The following is a 15,607-nucleotide window of genomic DNA, read 5'->3' on the forward strand; positions in this document are numbered from 1 at the left end:
GTTGTCGGGCGGAGAACACGGGTCCGGAGACGGAAACACTACCGCACTCGCCTCAATAGGTCCCCGGGGCCCCGGCGCCTCCCGACCGCTCCCACACCTTTCTCCCGCCCCGTCCGCCGGCCCATTTGACTGTCTGTCTGTCCGCCTGCTCTGTATATCTGTCCGTCTGTCTTTTTGCATATGTCCGGATGTCAGTGCCGCCTGCCTGTTTGTCTGTTTGTTTGTGCTCTATGTCTCTCCACCGGTCCGTCCGTCCGTCCGTGTGACGTATCGGCATCTGTCGAGGAACTTCAGTCGGATGCGCCGGCAGAAAAGAGACAGGTCTGTGTGGTATGACACGGCCTGACATGGAGGACAAGAATAATATATCGCCTGGGAGAACACGAAAAGGGGTTCGCGTCTTATCGTGCTCCCTCACCCCTATCATCGCCCTCGCGTAGGTGTGCTGTGCGTGCGTGTGTCTGTGTGAGTGTTTACACCTTTCGACACGCTCTGTTGCATATCAGGGGCACCAACACACACACACACACCTTTCCACCCCCGGCGCAGACAAGAAGGGGTTGCAAGTTAAACAAATAAGGCAGAAAGTTTCGCTCCACATTCAGATAAACGACAAGACAGTTGAATTAAACGGGAATCCGCGGGCGGAAAGTGATTGGTTCAGCGATCTGCAGCGGAGGAGGCGAAGGATGCTTCCGTGCTGGATCGGGGCGTGTGCGTGCAGGACAGTACAGTGTGCGTGCTCGCCAAATTTTCCGTCAAAGGATTACACGGGATTACTGGGCGGCTTATCTGGGCCGAGTCCCTATGCCGTGCGTGCACGCGTTGTGTGTGTGTGTGTCCCGCCCCACGTCGCGCTACTGGGCACCGCCAAGACGAGATGGATCAATGAATGAGGCGTAAGAAAGGGCGAGGGATGAGAGAAAGAATGAATGGAAGAGGATATGAATGCGCGCGGGGCCCGTCGCCGGCCTGCCTGTGGCCTGTCGGGGACGTTGTCGGGGACGTTGTCGGGGAGGATAGAGGACTTCTCTGGCTTCCGCGCGGAAGCAAGCAAGCAAAGCGATATGGCGGTGTCCGTCATAAGGGATGCCACCTGGGCGTGCGCTCGTGTGTGAGTGAGTGTGTGTGTGTGTGTGTGTACGTGCGTGTGGACAGTATCGCATGGGAAGCCCCGCCGCTGGAAACGGGGATGACCGACTGAGATTGTGCTTCAAGTGGCGGGCAAACATGATCTAGTCTGCTCATCACCCTCCCCCCTCGGGGACGCGGACAGGTGCGCCTCACGCGCGCGCTTCTTTGTGTTCGGTCTTCACTGCGGAGCGAGCGAGAGAGAAAGGGGGAGCGTGGTGGCAGCACACCGCGGGTTGTAGTGCGGTATTTTTTTTCTAGGTTAGGCGAGGCTCCTTGCTGTCCTCATCAGATAGCGGCGCCACTAACAAGGCCCGAGGGCCGCGGGGGGAGGCGCCAACAACTCCAATCAGGAGGGAAGGGGAGGCGCGGCGCGGCCCGCTCGAATTAGCAAGGTGAGCGGACGGGTCTTCATGACGGGGCATCACGGGAAGGACCGCACCCCTTTAGTGCCTGACGACTGTTTGAGAAGCGGGCGGGGCGGGGCGAAGGGGGTCGTTGGAGGGAAAGGTGGCGCCGGGGCGTTATCTGATGACATGCATACGCTCCTCCTCACGTCGATAGCCTCCTGGCCAGGAAGTCGGGGAGCGGGGAGGCGCCGCGCTGACAGCAGGCAGCGGGCCGGCGCCTCGTTGCACGGGGGGAGGGGGGGGGGAGGGGGCAGCCAGGCCGGCGCATTGAATCGACACGCAACACGCCGCCGCTCTCGGAACCCAAAAAATCTCAACTCTGCGGCCGCGTCGCTGACGTCGAGTTGACGCCGCGCGCACCAAGCCGTACAGTGCACCACGACGACGACGCGGGAGGAAACAAAAGAGAAAGGAAAATTTAATCGGCGCTATGCGGCTGCACTGTGTGTGCGCACGTTATTCGCAACAGTGATGTTGTCGTCGCCGTAATTAAGGCCAATCATGGCACCGCTCACACACGCACACACACACACAGCCGAGTGCGCCACGCGCCGCACCGCTGTTTTACGTTCGACACCGATTTGTCAAACGCTGTACAGCAGCGGGCACCCCGCCGCCCCGCCCCCTCAGGATGAAACGCAGTTTAAAGCCAAGGCCGACTGGAAGGGCTGCACTCACTCATTCACTCTCTCTTTCCCTCTCGCGCTCCACCCCCTAATAAAAGTCATCATTACTTCCCGCTGCACCCCGAGCATGGGGCTGGGCGCTCATTGTGCGCGTCGCGTTGTCGTCTTCACTATCGCCCGGTCGGCCGTCTCTCTCGCACCCACGGGGTGGCCCGAAGGGCCCGAAGGGGTGCGAGAGAGACAGAGCAAGATGGCTCTCCCCTCATAAGCGGATCATAACGCGACGCGCCGAGTCCGCCGACAGTGGCGTAACTGCCGCGCCACTACTGGCGGTGCAACGCGTGTGCAACGCACTTACGGCCGTGTTGCGCCGACGAAAGGGCAGCCTGCCCGATGACGACGGTCATGTCGTCGATGACACGCCGCGCGACGCGCCTCGCCGTGCACGCCGCGGGGCAGCGCTCAGGGCAGCGCTCGGGGCAGCGCGAGGACACTGTGTGAGGACACCCAGCTGCGAGGGACGCACCATTACCACCGCGGATCATCCGCAAATCCTCCGATCAGTCCAAATACGTCATCGCCGAATCATTTACACATTCCTTGCACGGGCGCGACAAGCGTGCGCATCTCACGACGCCAAGTCGGCCTCCCCATTCCTTCCCATTTTCATTTTTCGATTCTTCTCTGTCAGAGTATAGTGGCACAAAAAACAATGTAATTTGACGCAAAACCTTTAATATCTGATTTTTTTTTTAAATTTTTATCTTTTGTTGATTCAAATTTAAAATTCTGCCTTGATTTGACCAAAGATCTGAAACTAACGAAAGAAGCTTAATATGTTAGAGGTGCTCATTTTTCTGGCAAGTGAGTTTTTTTTTCTGAACTGTACAAAAATTTTGACTATTTTTCTGGACAAAATTGACTGTGCTGTCAAGGAAATACAGACAAATTTTCCCCCAACTAGGCAATCATTTAGCTGGATGCGTCGCGGCCCAAACTCGGAAAGCGTGAAAACCGCCGACAGTAAATGGTGTGAAGTCAAAAGACAAGGGTGCACGATCAGGCAGCGGGGAAAGGAGTGAGTGAGAGAGGGGGAGGGGTTAAAAAAAAGTGTGCGATGTGCCGGGCCCGGCCGGCGACCCCACAAAATACAGTTGTTCCCCCATCATTGGGTACAGCGCCACGCAGTGTGCCGCGCAGTGAGCCACACCCTCCCCGGACAGGAGCTATCGTTTGACAACGGAACATTGTTCTTCAACCCCTGCAGCAGGCCGGGCCGGGCCGGGCAGCGCGCGAGGCGGCGAGGCGGAGAGCCTCCCCCGTCCGTCCTCCTCCCACGACCCATCGCCTCTCGCCCTCCCTTCACAAACATGCAACAACTGTTTTCAAACGTGTTGACTCGACTCATTTTCGGAGGCTAAATTAAATTTTATCGCCTGTTGGTCGCAAATTGACTCAAAGTAGTGGAAAATTTGACAGCGAGGATAGAGGCGGGCGGGCCAGGGGGAGGCTGTCCGGAAGGAAGTGATCATCTCGCGCCGGAAGGACCGCGACTTCCCCGGTAGGGAAGGGTGTGCCAACTTACACAAAGTTTCAATTGAAACGGCCTCTGAGACTCGTAAACGGAAAGCTTGAGATACGCGTGACAATAAAGGCAACTTAATTTTGAGTTTTTTTTAAAAACTTTTCCCCATGGAAACGTAAGAGAAAATTCACGTCGCTAACCCTTGCTTTCTGGAGCGCATGGTGATGCTGTTCTGGGGTGGAACATAAAATTGAAAGACTATAATGTCCGCTCGGACCCCTTTCCTTTCTCGACGCGAGACTGTGTGAAAATAAACGTATGCCGAGGTCAAGTAGAGACACGCTTCGAGGCCATCCATTGCCATGCACCCTCGCGAGGGTGGCTGGCTGGAGTCCCGCCGCTGGAGTCACTTCTCCAGGCTGGATGGACAACATGCTGCCGCGTCATCCCAGCGATATTGATGTCCAGCATCGCCGTGACACAATAGTCGCGTAATTGCACTTGGGAAGTCCGTGCTTGCGTCTCTGTCGCACTCACGGGGCGCCGCCTGGGGTGCGGGAGAGACAGAGTGCTTGATGACCTCGGTCCATGGTCGGACGAGGGAAGCCCCGGGGGCAACGGGGAAGCACCGCAGGTGCTGAAACAGTGAGGGGGCGCCATGGCGGTGATGAGGCGGAGGGTGGGGGGAATCATAGAAAAGACGACGGACCAGGTGGAGAAAGCCGACGAAGCCGATGCAAAACGCGGCAGAAAGAGGGAAATGGACGAAAGAGGGATGGGGGAAAGGGATGGTGTAGAAGAAACGAAGGAAAGAGAGCCGACGAGCAGAAGATTGCTGGATAAATTAAACGGGGGGAAATGCAGAAGAGGTGCACACACAACTCGTGCAATTATTCTCTCATGAGCCAATGCTCTGCTAAACGACGGAGAGCAGGGCGCACAGGGTGGTGTGGAGGGAACGACAACAACAAGTGTAAGAGAGAGAGGGAATCCAGGATAGCTTGGCGAAAAGAGAAGCAAAGTGAAGACGCTGAGGCACCTCGTCGCCAGGACGGAATCAAAGTGCCGTTTCTCAAAACGAATTTTTAATATCGCGGCGTCGCGCCCTGCCTGCGATCCTCCGCAGCCTCCCCTCCCCTCCGCGCAGCCAGCCAGCCAGCCATCCGTGCGGCTGATTATTTTTCTGCGGACGGCACCGAGATGGTTTGCTGCGGTGCGGAGCCGAGCCTAAGTGAGCGGATAACTCGGCGAGGGGCGGAGATGGCGCGGAAGGGAGGCAGCCACGGCAGCCAAGGCAGCCACGGCAGCACGGATTGGCGGGGAGGAGAGAAGGGCCCCGCCTGGCCGCCTCGCCTCCCTCGCGAGTCACAAGTCAGCCACTTGGCACAGCATTTTCATGCCAAATAAGGGAGATCACACACACACACACACACAACATCATGTTTGCCTACAGGAAGTCATAAGCGCGAGGATCTGAAAATTATGATCGGCCGCTGGATCTCGATCCCGCAGCAAATTTTGGGTGCAAAATGAGTTGAAAAGCGTGGAATGTAAGTGGCATCAACTGATTTCTTTGCCGAACGCTTTCCTACGGGATCCAGTTATCATGCAAAGTGACGAATTGGTCGGACCCGCACACGCTGTTTCCTCGGTGGAGTGAGTGAGACGACCCCGCGGCGACGGGGCGGGCTGGGCAGGCAGCGCAAGAAGGACACCAATCAGGGCCAGGGGCGGCCAGGGGTCAAAAAAAGGCCGGTGGGTCGAGAAGGTCCTGCAGGAGAGGAGGTCGAGGAGCGGCCTCCCCTCTTTATTGGCCGGACAAGCCACTGGCAGGCCGGCCTGGCGGCAAGAAGTGGTCCTCTCTCTCTCTCTCTCTCTCTCTCTCTCTCTCTCTCTTCTCTCTCTGAGTGGCCGAGTGGGAGGGAGGAGCCCAGGAGATGCCGGCCGGAGGAGTCCGGGCCGCGGCCGCGCGGTTATTGGGCCGTATATCAAGACGCAGCTGCTGCTGATGGCCGGCCGGCCTTGCAGGCTGGTCCCGCTCCGTCTCTCTCGCACTCACGGGGCGGTCCGCAGGGCCGCGAGAGAGACGGCCGCTGTTCGGAGCCCGCTGGCTTCGCTGGCTTCGCTCGGCCCCCACTCCGCCGCGCCCTCCTCGAGAGCCCCGCCCCGAGGCCCCGGCGCCACCAGCTACCCCCTCGTACATTTCGCTGTCGCCCTGCCGCCCGACCGCGACTCGCTGTCCCTCTCCCTCCGAGGCCTTCTTCCGGCCGATGACTTCTTCCTCCCCCCCCCCCCAATCCTCTCTTTTTCCTCGACGTTGCGTTTTCGTTTTGCAGAGTAGCGGCGAACGGTGTCGTCGAGGATGGGGTGTGGCCTGGCGCGGCCCCTTGGGTGAAAGGACGAGGCGGGGCGAGGGGCACGGCGGAGTGAGAGGCTTCAGCACTTTGCCACTCCACACCCCCTAATTGCTGCAAGCACGCGAGAGTGTGTGTGTGCGAGTGTGCGTGAGGCGTGGCGGAGCGTGCGGCTGAAGGCAGAGGCGCTTCTTGTAGCGTCGACGGCTCCGCGCGCTACGCGCTCCGGCGAACGCCGAGCGAACGCCCATCCATCATAACCTCAGAGGCAGCGGCAGCCTTACCCTCTCCGACGAGAGTGCAGACTGACCAGGGCGGCCGAGGGCGGCCGAGGGCGGCCCTGTGCGGCTCGTTCGTCATGTGACCCGGCCATCCGACCTTGGAGCTGACTGGGGCGCGCCGTGCTGCAGCGTCATTGGCTTGTGCCGCGTGTGTCTCTCTCGCACTCGTGGATCGACCGAACGCGAGCGAGAGAGACAGGGCGACAACCGCCCTGGCCTCCCCCATGAGGTTGCGCATCTGGGCGGGCGGCGCGCGCTTCCACATCAGGGACACACACACACGACCGCACCGAATCGACGCGTGAAAATATTTGAGGTCACGCTCGTTTCCGGTTCCGGCAGAGAATAGTGAATTTTACAGCGATTCGCGAGGGGCCAAACCAAACCCCTTCCGCGCGCCGCCGGGCCGCCGCCGCGCACCCCTGCCCGCCCCGCGCGATGACCGACCAATTTGTCCTGCCCCCTCCCCTGCCCCGCCGACGCGCACCCTCCCTCCCCTCCCCGATGAGGGTCGCGTCACACTCATCCATGCTATCTTAACATCATAACATATTGCCCTGTGAACGTCATGTTATTATCAGCGTTTTGTCATCTGGACCAAATGGCGCAGCGCAGCCTCCGGTTACGCTGCAGCCTCTACTGCCCTGCGGAGCCTGCGGACGACCCCTCGGTCCATCTCTGTCGTCGGTGCGAGAGATAGAGATAGAGAGAGAGAGAGAGAGAGAGAGGAGAGAGAGAGAGAGAGAGAGAGAGAGAGAGAGAGAGAGAGAGAGAGAGAGGAGAGAGAGAGAGAGTGACAGCGTCCTGCCTCCCTAGCACAACGGCCCGCTGCCGCCTGTGCCCTTGTTTTTCGCACTGCATCATCAATACAGTGAGTCGCAGTGTGCGATCCAGTAGAGAGGGTTTTGGCACACAGTTTGCCGACCTACGTACAGGCCCTGTGTTTGACACACGTGACAGGAGTATTTTCCGTCGCTGTCTCTCTCACACCCATATGGGACGCCCCCCTGAGTGTGACAGAGACGGAGAGACGAAAACGACTGTCGGACATTGAGTCAAACCTTTGTGCGCACCGGCTATTTCCGTCGTCGTCACCGAGAGCGCGGCGAGTGCAGCACGTCGTTGTTGTTGTTGATGGTTTGCTTTGAGCCGCGCCGCGTTGGATTCCTCAAGCGCGTTATGGTCATTCCCTATCGGCACAACGCCGCCACGAACGTTCTGTGCAATTTTTACAATTTCTTCGGCTTGACTCTCTTGACCCGGGGATAGCGACTGCAAACTCGACCGGTCTCCAGCGAGAGGGGCTTCAAAGGGGCAAGGACTGAGAAGGGCCGAGGGCCCATGGGCTCTGGAATGGGCCGTAAAACTCGAAGGGCGCTCAGGGCGTCGCCGCCCTTCTCCAAATGAGCCCCGCGCTGCGTCCCTTCGTCACGGGAGAGCAGCCCTCCAGCGTGAGACAATTTAGAGATCCCCAATTTCACTGCCGAAACGATAAAATCTTCTAAACACTAATAATCCAATAACGGACTACTGTAAATTATTTTATGTGATTTCTGATATTCTGGACTCCGCGAGTGGACGTTCCAACGGTCCGAGCGGCGCGGCGCGTCTCTCCGGGAAAGAGGACTTGGGAGGTGTGGCAACGGAGGCGGCGGCACCGGACCGAAACGGCCGAGAAGAAGAAAAAAGGCGACATGTCCCTTTTCATCCGCAGCAGCACACTGGTACAGTGTGGTATTGCTCGATGCGACCTGTCAATCATCTCGCTGGCCGGCCGGCCGACGAGTCGAACGCGACGCAACGCGCCGGACACTGCGGGGCGGGGCGGGGCGAGGCGGGGCACTGCATGGGGTGGCACCAGATGAATATGATGAAGTTCCCCCGGACATGTTAATTGTCACCTTGTTCCAGCCTCCCCTGCCATGCGGATGGACCGCACGCAACAGCCAGAGAGAAGAATATTGAAAAGAGATAAAAAATAAAATAGTAAGTGGACCGATAGGTGGAGATGGGAGAGGAGTCGGTGCAATCAAGACGTCACCTCGAGGTGACAGTTATGCAAACAAGGAGGCCTTGACTTTGAGATGTATGCATGAGAAAGAGGCGAGGTGTCGTGAAGGGCAAGGCTGACCTCGCGAGAGTGTGTGCATCTGTGCGTGTGTGTGCGTGTGTGTGTCACATGGACGCGACAATTGTACACACACACGGGGACGCAGAATCACAGCGAACCGTCTCCGACTTCATCATCGGAATGAAGAATGTGTTTTAGATGAGGTGGCCGGCCGCTGGGCCGGTGAGGGTCAGAGGGGGACAGGCAGGACACCGTGCGTGTGTGTGAGTGAGCGAGGCTGTGCATGTGTTTGTTGCCCATGGACCAGTCGGGCACAATCGCCGAGTGTGTTTTTGTAAGGCAGGCCGCGCTGACCAACGAGGAAAAGGGGGAGGGGAGGGGGAGGGGCGGGGCTGAGGAGAGGAGAAATGACGGGGTGCAACAACGCCTGTTCCATTCAGCAGAGCACCCATGGGCACCCGGCAGTACCTCCCCCTCCCCCTTCCTCGGGATCCCTCTCACCGGGCCGCGGAGGGCGGGGCGGGGCGGGGCGGGGCGGGGCACCGCGGCGGCGGGGGCATTGACGTGCCACCGCGACCCCCGCTGTCCGTCAACTGTTGCGTACACTGCACACGGCGCACGCAAAAAGGCCGGCCTGGCGGAAACAGTTCTAATGGCAGACAAAACGCGGCGCGGCCGAGACAATGGGGCCGCCGAGGCAAAAAGGCGCGTGTTTACTCAAACAAATATAGAGAGACTCGATATTATGGAAATGATAATGTAGTATATTGCGAGCCCGTTAAGTGAGTCGCGGCAATATTTGCATGCAGAGGGAATGGGAGGGGGAAGTAGCAGTTGGAACTTCGCGAACCGCTTCACTGTTTCAACTCCCCCCCTTTTTACACACACACACACACACACACACACACACACACACACACACACACACACACACACACACACACACACTTAAGCACAGCCTTTCACGCAAACCGCACAACCGCCAAAAAGAGAACCTCGAAAAAGGACAAAACGGAAGGTCCGGGAGCGAGAAATAAGTGGTTATTTTTTGTTGTTCTCAGCGGCCAGAAGCGTGTAAAAATACAAGGGACAACCTCGAGTGCGGTGGTTGCTGGAAAGTACTTCCCGCTGCCTGGCCTTGCCCTTGCCCGCCCTTGAGGGTGCCCGTCGTGGACGCCGTGGTGGCGGTGGACCCGGTGGACGGACACCCCGAGGGACGCGCCGCTGCTTTGTGCAGGTCGCCGTCAGGGTCAAGGAAGGCAAGTCCGTGGAGCTGGAGGCTGTGCCGGCTGTACCAGTGGCTGCTGGACCTGGCTCACGCTGGACCGGACGAGACAATGCGGCTAATTGCCAAGGTGACGCGATATGCAAATGAGTCGCATGACGATCACGGCCTTGGTGACCTCAACGGACACGTCAGTGGCGCGTCACTGGCACGTCAAACGCACGCACAGGGGCTGGCGCGACTCCCGTTACAGTGACGCTATACTTTTGTTGCTGAAATGCGCGATTTGGGCGAGAATCTTCCTATCCTTGCCATCCCCCGTGCGGTGCGGCAACGCGAGGCCGGACTCTAATCCCCGCATCGGGTGTTGATCTGTCCCGATCTGTCGCATTGTGACGCGTCGCCGCGCCAGCCAGCCCGCACTCCCCAACAGACAAACACATCGCGGCGCTGCTGCCGACGGGCCAGCGGCAAACATTGCCGAAGCGTGCCCGTAGTAGTAGATTTTTCATGACAGAATTGTCTGTTGTGAATGAAAATTTGCCATCTGTGCAGATCGTGCAGGTGTTCAGAGGTGTTTTTTTTTTTTTGGCGTGGCTGTCCTGCGCGGCGGGGTTTATTGGCCGTAACGGTGTGGTGGCACTCAAAGACAACGCGAGCGGGCCCCCTGCAGTGTCGGGCACTCGGCGGGCTTTACTGCGTACGGCGCCTCGCCAGCCGCACCCCGCGATTTTCTGGCCGCCAGAGCACCATACGGACACAATCATTGCGTCCAATGTCTGGCGCCGCTTGGCCGCGAGCTACAAAGGTTTGGCTGCTTTTGAATGCTTAGGGACGTCCCCTCCGGCTCCCCAGCACACCACACAGCGTCCCAGTGACGTCCAGCCGGCGGGCACGCCATGGGCACGTCATGGGCGCCATGGGCCAGCCTCCGCAACGTTTGATAAAACGCCCCCACGCCACACCTGCAGTCCGTGAGTAATGCAAAACATGCGTCCCTGGCGTGGCAGGGCGTGGCGTGCCTAACACCACCCCACAGGACGCGCACTAAAGTCCGCACGATCACACGATACATACGTATAGCAATTCACTTTTAGCGGGTACAATTTTGGGTAGGTGAATACTAAAAAGCACATCACAAAAAAAAGACTTCTTGGATCAAGGAAAATTTAACTTTTCTCGTTCTTTTCAAGAAAAGTGTTCTGGATCCAAACTTTTTCTCTTCCATGAAGAAAAATTTTCATGTGTCAAGAAAATTTTTCTTATAAAATACAACAAAATTCAAGATTAAGAAACCATTTTTCTGGGTGATTTACATTGAGTGGTGCGCAGTGTTTCGTCATGCCTGTCCCACAGGCCTGAGGCCCGGATGGCCTGGACGTGTCAATCACGTCCAGGACATCGAGGACGCACCGAGGACGCGTCCAAGAATTAGCCCTCCTTTTCAATTCCATCAAACGGACCCCAAAACGTCCGGCGCGGAATCGCATCAGCAAAACAGGAGCCCCCTGCTCCCTCCCCCCTCCGTCGACGAAACCGTAAACGCGAGCTCTTCACCCTTTTTTTAGTGCCTTGCCGCTTTTGCCGAAAGAACACTGGCGGAATCCGCGAAACGCCGCGCGGTATCATGGAGGTGTGAATTTGTGGGACATGCTTGGAAAAACGCGGAGGGGACGTGCGGCACCCCAATCAGCCACTTTTATTCCCTTTTTTCGGGGGAAATTAGGGTCAGTGTGGAGACACGTGTATCCAGGCATGGATAAAAACACGGAGGAATCAGGTAAGGCGTCGGGGATCACAGGACGACTTTGGGTATCGAAATAAAACTGTCCGCGCGACACGGCGAGCAACCCCTTGGGAAAGGATTAACTGGGAAACAAGGGAGTGGCAAGGGCGAAAACGGAGCGCAAGTCGCGAGAAAATTCGCGAAAAAAGGGTGAAAAGAGGCAGTTTCGGATCCCTTGATTGGCGGTTGCGTATTTCTGTGCGATCGGCTGCCACCGTGAGACGGAGTGACGGACGAACAGACAGACAGACAGACAGCCCGCACAAAGCGTCATGGCGCACAATAGCCAAGGGTCAGCACCACTGCGAATTCATAACCGAGGAGGAGGGACAGTGACTTCTGCATGCGCAAAAAAATAAAAATAATTTTGAGGCCGTTGGTCAGAGAGAAGTCAACCCAGAGCACAGGCAAGGCGCGCTCCGAGGGTGCAGAGGGAGGGGGGGGGGGGTCTTGGCCTGGACTGTACCGGTGGCCGGACGCCGCGGGGCAGGCAGGGCCAGGCTGCCCGACAGATGTGTCGATTGACATCTGTATCGTATGCCCGCTACCTGCACGGAGACCCGCCTCGCATGCCTCGCTTCGATCTGGCTAATCTTCCAATGTTCGTTTTCTTCACTTTTTCCCTTTTTGAGACGAAGGAGCGTCGGGCAGGCCGTGGGCCGGGCGGCACCGGGGATGAGTGAGACGTTGACAGCGGCGCGGTTTTCCGCATCGGAGTGGAATCGAAATCGCGATCCGAGCCGGAAATAACGAAACGACGCGGCAATGCTCGGCAAGCAACCCCTTCATGTGCACACCCCCTGCGCGGCGCGGATCCAGGACCGTTGCCCCTCCCTCGAAAGGTACATCGCACTTAGCCCCTGTAAGTAGGCAACCATTAGGGAGTCTCAGCGACCAGAAAAACCAATCCAACCGTATTGTAATTTCCAATCCAAAATCAGAACTGAAAATGAACTGAGGAGCGCTAGAAACGAAACAAAAGGAGGCCAGCAGTTCGAGACAAAAGGCCGAGAATCATGTGAAAACGGACGGTATACGTTTGAGCCGCGCACGCGTGAGCGGGCAGCGCGGTCCGATTCCGAACGACGAGCCTTCTCCCTCGCACTCATGGGGCGTCCCGTGGGCCCGTGGGGGTGCGAGAGAGAGGGCCGAGGCGGGCCGAGGCGGGCCGAGGGGTGCGCAGAGCTGACCGCCACATATCGGCGGCACGACGCGACGCGCGGCCGACCGTGACTAAACCAATCGCAGCCCTGGCGGCCCCGCCCCCGCACACCACCGCAACGCGCCGCGAGGGCAAAAGCGAATATCTTGCGCCACATTTGCACCACAGATACGGCACCACCGCCGCCGCCCAGGGCTCGTTTCTTTCACTTGGAAAACCAAGAGAGAGAAACAAAAAAATCTGGTCCACGTCGTTGGCGCCCTTCTTTCTGTGCGTGTGATAACGACGTCTTGGTCTGCGACTTCCTCAGGACTCTTTGACAGACGCAAGGGGGTGGGATGGGGGGCAATGGGGGAGGGGAGTGGGAGAGGACATACATCGCCAAAAAAGAACTCACTGGTGCAAGTCATGACTCGCGCTGGCGTGAAAAAATGTAATTGATTTGAATCAACACCTTTGCTTGATAACTAATCGTTCTCCAGCGAGTCCAACCCCACCTACCTTGACCTAATGAAACTGGTCGCAGTTAGAAATTCGAACCAAGGCAAATTTGTGTACAAGTCCAAAGTGCTTCCCAAAGTACGTGTCCGGCCAGACGAACCAGAAGCCACAGCGGCGGCGCCTGTGCTGTGGCTCCGAGGCGAGGCGCCACGGTTCCCAGGCCACTCTACAGAGATAAGTCCGCGGCGTCCATGCGGCGTCCTCGGACCAGACACCCCGCTCGCGGAGGGAGGGGAGGGGAATCTCGTGGGAGGACAGGCGGCCGATAAAAACCGAAACCAGCAGTAAGCCGCACTCGTTACGGTGCCGGGGCGCGTGTGTGCGTCCGCGCGGAAGAGGCAATGTGATCCGCGGCCCGCGCGCCGCGGCACGACCCGCGCCGCGACAGGTGCCGCGGCTGGTACACTCGCAGAGAAAGGAAGCTGGCTACTCACGTCCCAGGCGTAGCGCAGGTCGGCGGGCTCCAGCGTCCACTTGCCCTGGAAGGGCCCGTAGCGGCTGCCCTTGGGCACGGCCTGGCGCGTCCACACGCCCGCGTCGCCGCGCAGCTCCAGCTCGGGGGGCAGCAGCTGCGCCACGTCATCGCGCAGCCGGGCCACGGGGTGCTGCTGCAGCTGGTGGCGCTGCAGGTGCATGAGCTGCTGCTGCAGCTGCAGGTGGCGCACGGCGGCCGCGCGGTCCGCGGCGCCCTGCTGCTCCGCCTCCTGCGCCAGCCGCGCCAGCCGCACGCGCTCCGCCTCGGCGCGGGCCTGCCGCCGCCGCTCGCGGCTCTCCTCCACGATCTCGCCCTCCTCGCGCTCCTCCTCGTCGTCCTCCTCCTCCGAGGTGCGCAGCGCGGGGCTGAGGCTCAGGCTGCGCGCGCTGTGCGCCGGCGACAGCGCGGGGCTGGCGCGGGGCTGCGCGCGGGGCTGCGCGCGGGGCTCGCCGCCGGGCTGTGCGCGGGGCTGGCCGCGTCGTCCGAGTGGTCCGTCAGGTGGCCGATGGCGTCGCCGAGGCCATCGTCGTGGTGGAGGCGGTGCGGGGCTGCGGCCATCACGTCCATAGCGGGGGCGGCGGGGGAGGGCGCGGATGTGTCGTCGGACGCCTTGCCGTCACCACCTGCAACAAAGTCGAATTACAAGTCGCGGCCGCCGGCCAATCCCGGGTTCGAATCCCGGCCCGGAGCGGATTTTTCTTTTCGACCTTTTTGTGGCTTTGGCGGCGCTATGGTCGTAATGACTCTCTAACCGAGACTAATGGGCGTCTGCTTATCGCGGCCGGCCAGTCCGCCAGTGTGGTGTCGGCAAGTGTTTGGCCGAGCAGGGCGAAGACATGATGGCCGGAACATGGCGCGACGCGCGGCGCCAGGGATCACCATTCCCACCATTCCCACTCCCAAATCGGCATGGCACACACCGCGAGAGACTCCGCACGAGCAGAGGAGGTGGGGGCGAAGGGCGACGGGTGTGTGGGGTGGGAGGGAACGGCCTTCATTGTCTCATTTTCCGATTTCACACTTTTTCGCGAAGCTCTCTGTTTGAGACGCGACGCCTCCCCGAAGAAGAACAGGCTGAATGTCAACATTTTTAACAAAGCAAGCATGAACTCAAAATGGACCATTTTTGTCAGTTTTGACCTGAATTTGACACCCCGTCATGCGCTGACGCCGTCCAGGTGGCGCTACTGTCGCGGTGCGGTAATTCGGCGGTCAATGTCGGTGGGAACGCGGCTTGGCTTGGCGTGGCGTGGGCGTGGGGCGGGACGGCGTGCGCCGGCGTTACGATCCGCGGCGGCGCACGCTCGGCGCACGCTCGGCGCGGCCTCAAGGCGCGGCTCCGCGGCGACAACACGTTGGCCGTGTTCCTCAAGAGTCACGACACCGACCGCCTAATTGCCGGCCTTGCCGATCACGCTCGTGTGGGAGACGGCGGCGACGTGCACGCCAAGGCAGCGCCGCCAGCGCCGCAGTTTCAGTTTCACACACTCATCCGGGCCAACACGGCGGTGCGGGACAAACGGCCGGATTGGCGGCCAAACAGGCCGGGCGGCCAAAGCTAGGCGAAGCGCGTTCCGAGAAAGGGCGGCGTTATCACAGGCGGGGGATGCGAGCCGCAGCCCGAACAGCCAGGGCAGCCCTTGCAGGGCTCGGCAGGCGAAGGCGCACGAAAGGGCAAAGAAAGAGGAAGCGAGATAACGGAAGGGAGGGGGCGGGCCGTGGAAGGGTTGTTAGCGAGGGCGCTGTGCGGCGCGGTGCCCTGCAATACAGAGCCGCCAAGGCTGGCCGACCACGCGAGGCAGCCCATCGCATCGGGGACAGTAAGGACGGGCTAGGGAAGGGCTAAGGACGGGCCGAGGGCAAAGCGCCGGAACCGCAAGTCTCGCCTTCCGGCCCTTCCGGCAGCCGGAAGGGGCTGGACAAGGCGAAGGGCCCCAGGCGGCCCCAGGGCTGAGGGCGGCCTCCCCCGCACGGCCAGCCCTGAGGACGTCGTCGTGGGCGCTGCGGGGCCGCACGGGGGTCGCAGGGCACCGCGCCACTCAAAGGCAATCCAAACATTG

The 15,607-nt window shown here is 59.7% G+C and overlaps 1 protein-coding gene and 1 long non-coding RNA gene across 2 annotated transcripts in view; both read right to left on the reverse strand.

Annotated features, from left to right (window-relative positions):
* Nucleotides 1–13,625, reverse strand: part of LOC117652700 (histone-lysine N-methyltransferase PRDM16-like) — a 42,607-nt gene extending 28,982 nt beyond the window's left edge. The window contains exon 1 of the mRNA XM_034397795.1: nucleotides 13,507–13,625. The gene's annotated coding sequence lies outside the window, so the exon portion shown is untranslated. The remainder of the gene's footprint in view (nucleotides 1–13,506) is intronic.
* Nucleotides 13,626–14,032: 407 nt separating this feature from the next.
* The window catches only part of LOC117652721, a 47,412-nt gene continuing 45,837 nt past the window's right edge, over nucleotides 14,033–15,607 (reverse strand). Inside the window, exon 3 of the long non-coding RNA XR_004588179.1 lies at nucleotides 14,033–14,170. This is a non-coding gene — a long non-coding RNA (uncharacterized LOC117652721). The remainder of the gene's footprint in view (nucleotides 14,171–15,607) is intronic.

The sequence above is a fragment of the Thrips palmi genome, unplaced genomic scaffold (genome assembly GCF_012932325.1).
Source record: "Thrips palmi isolate BJ-2018 unplaced genomic scaffold, TpBJ-2018v1 HiC_scaffold_10, whole genome shotgun sequence".
NCBI lineage: Eukaryota > Metazoa > Arthropoda > Insecta > Thysanoptera > Thripidae > Thrips > Thrips palmi.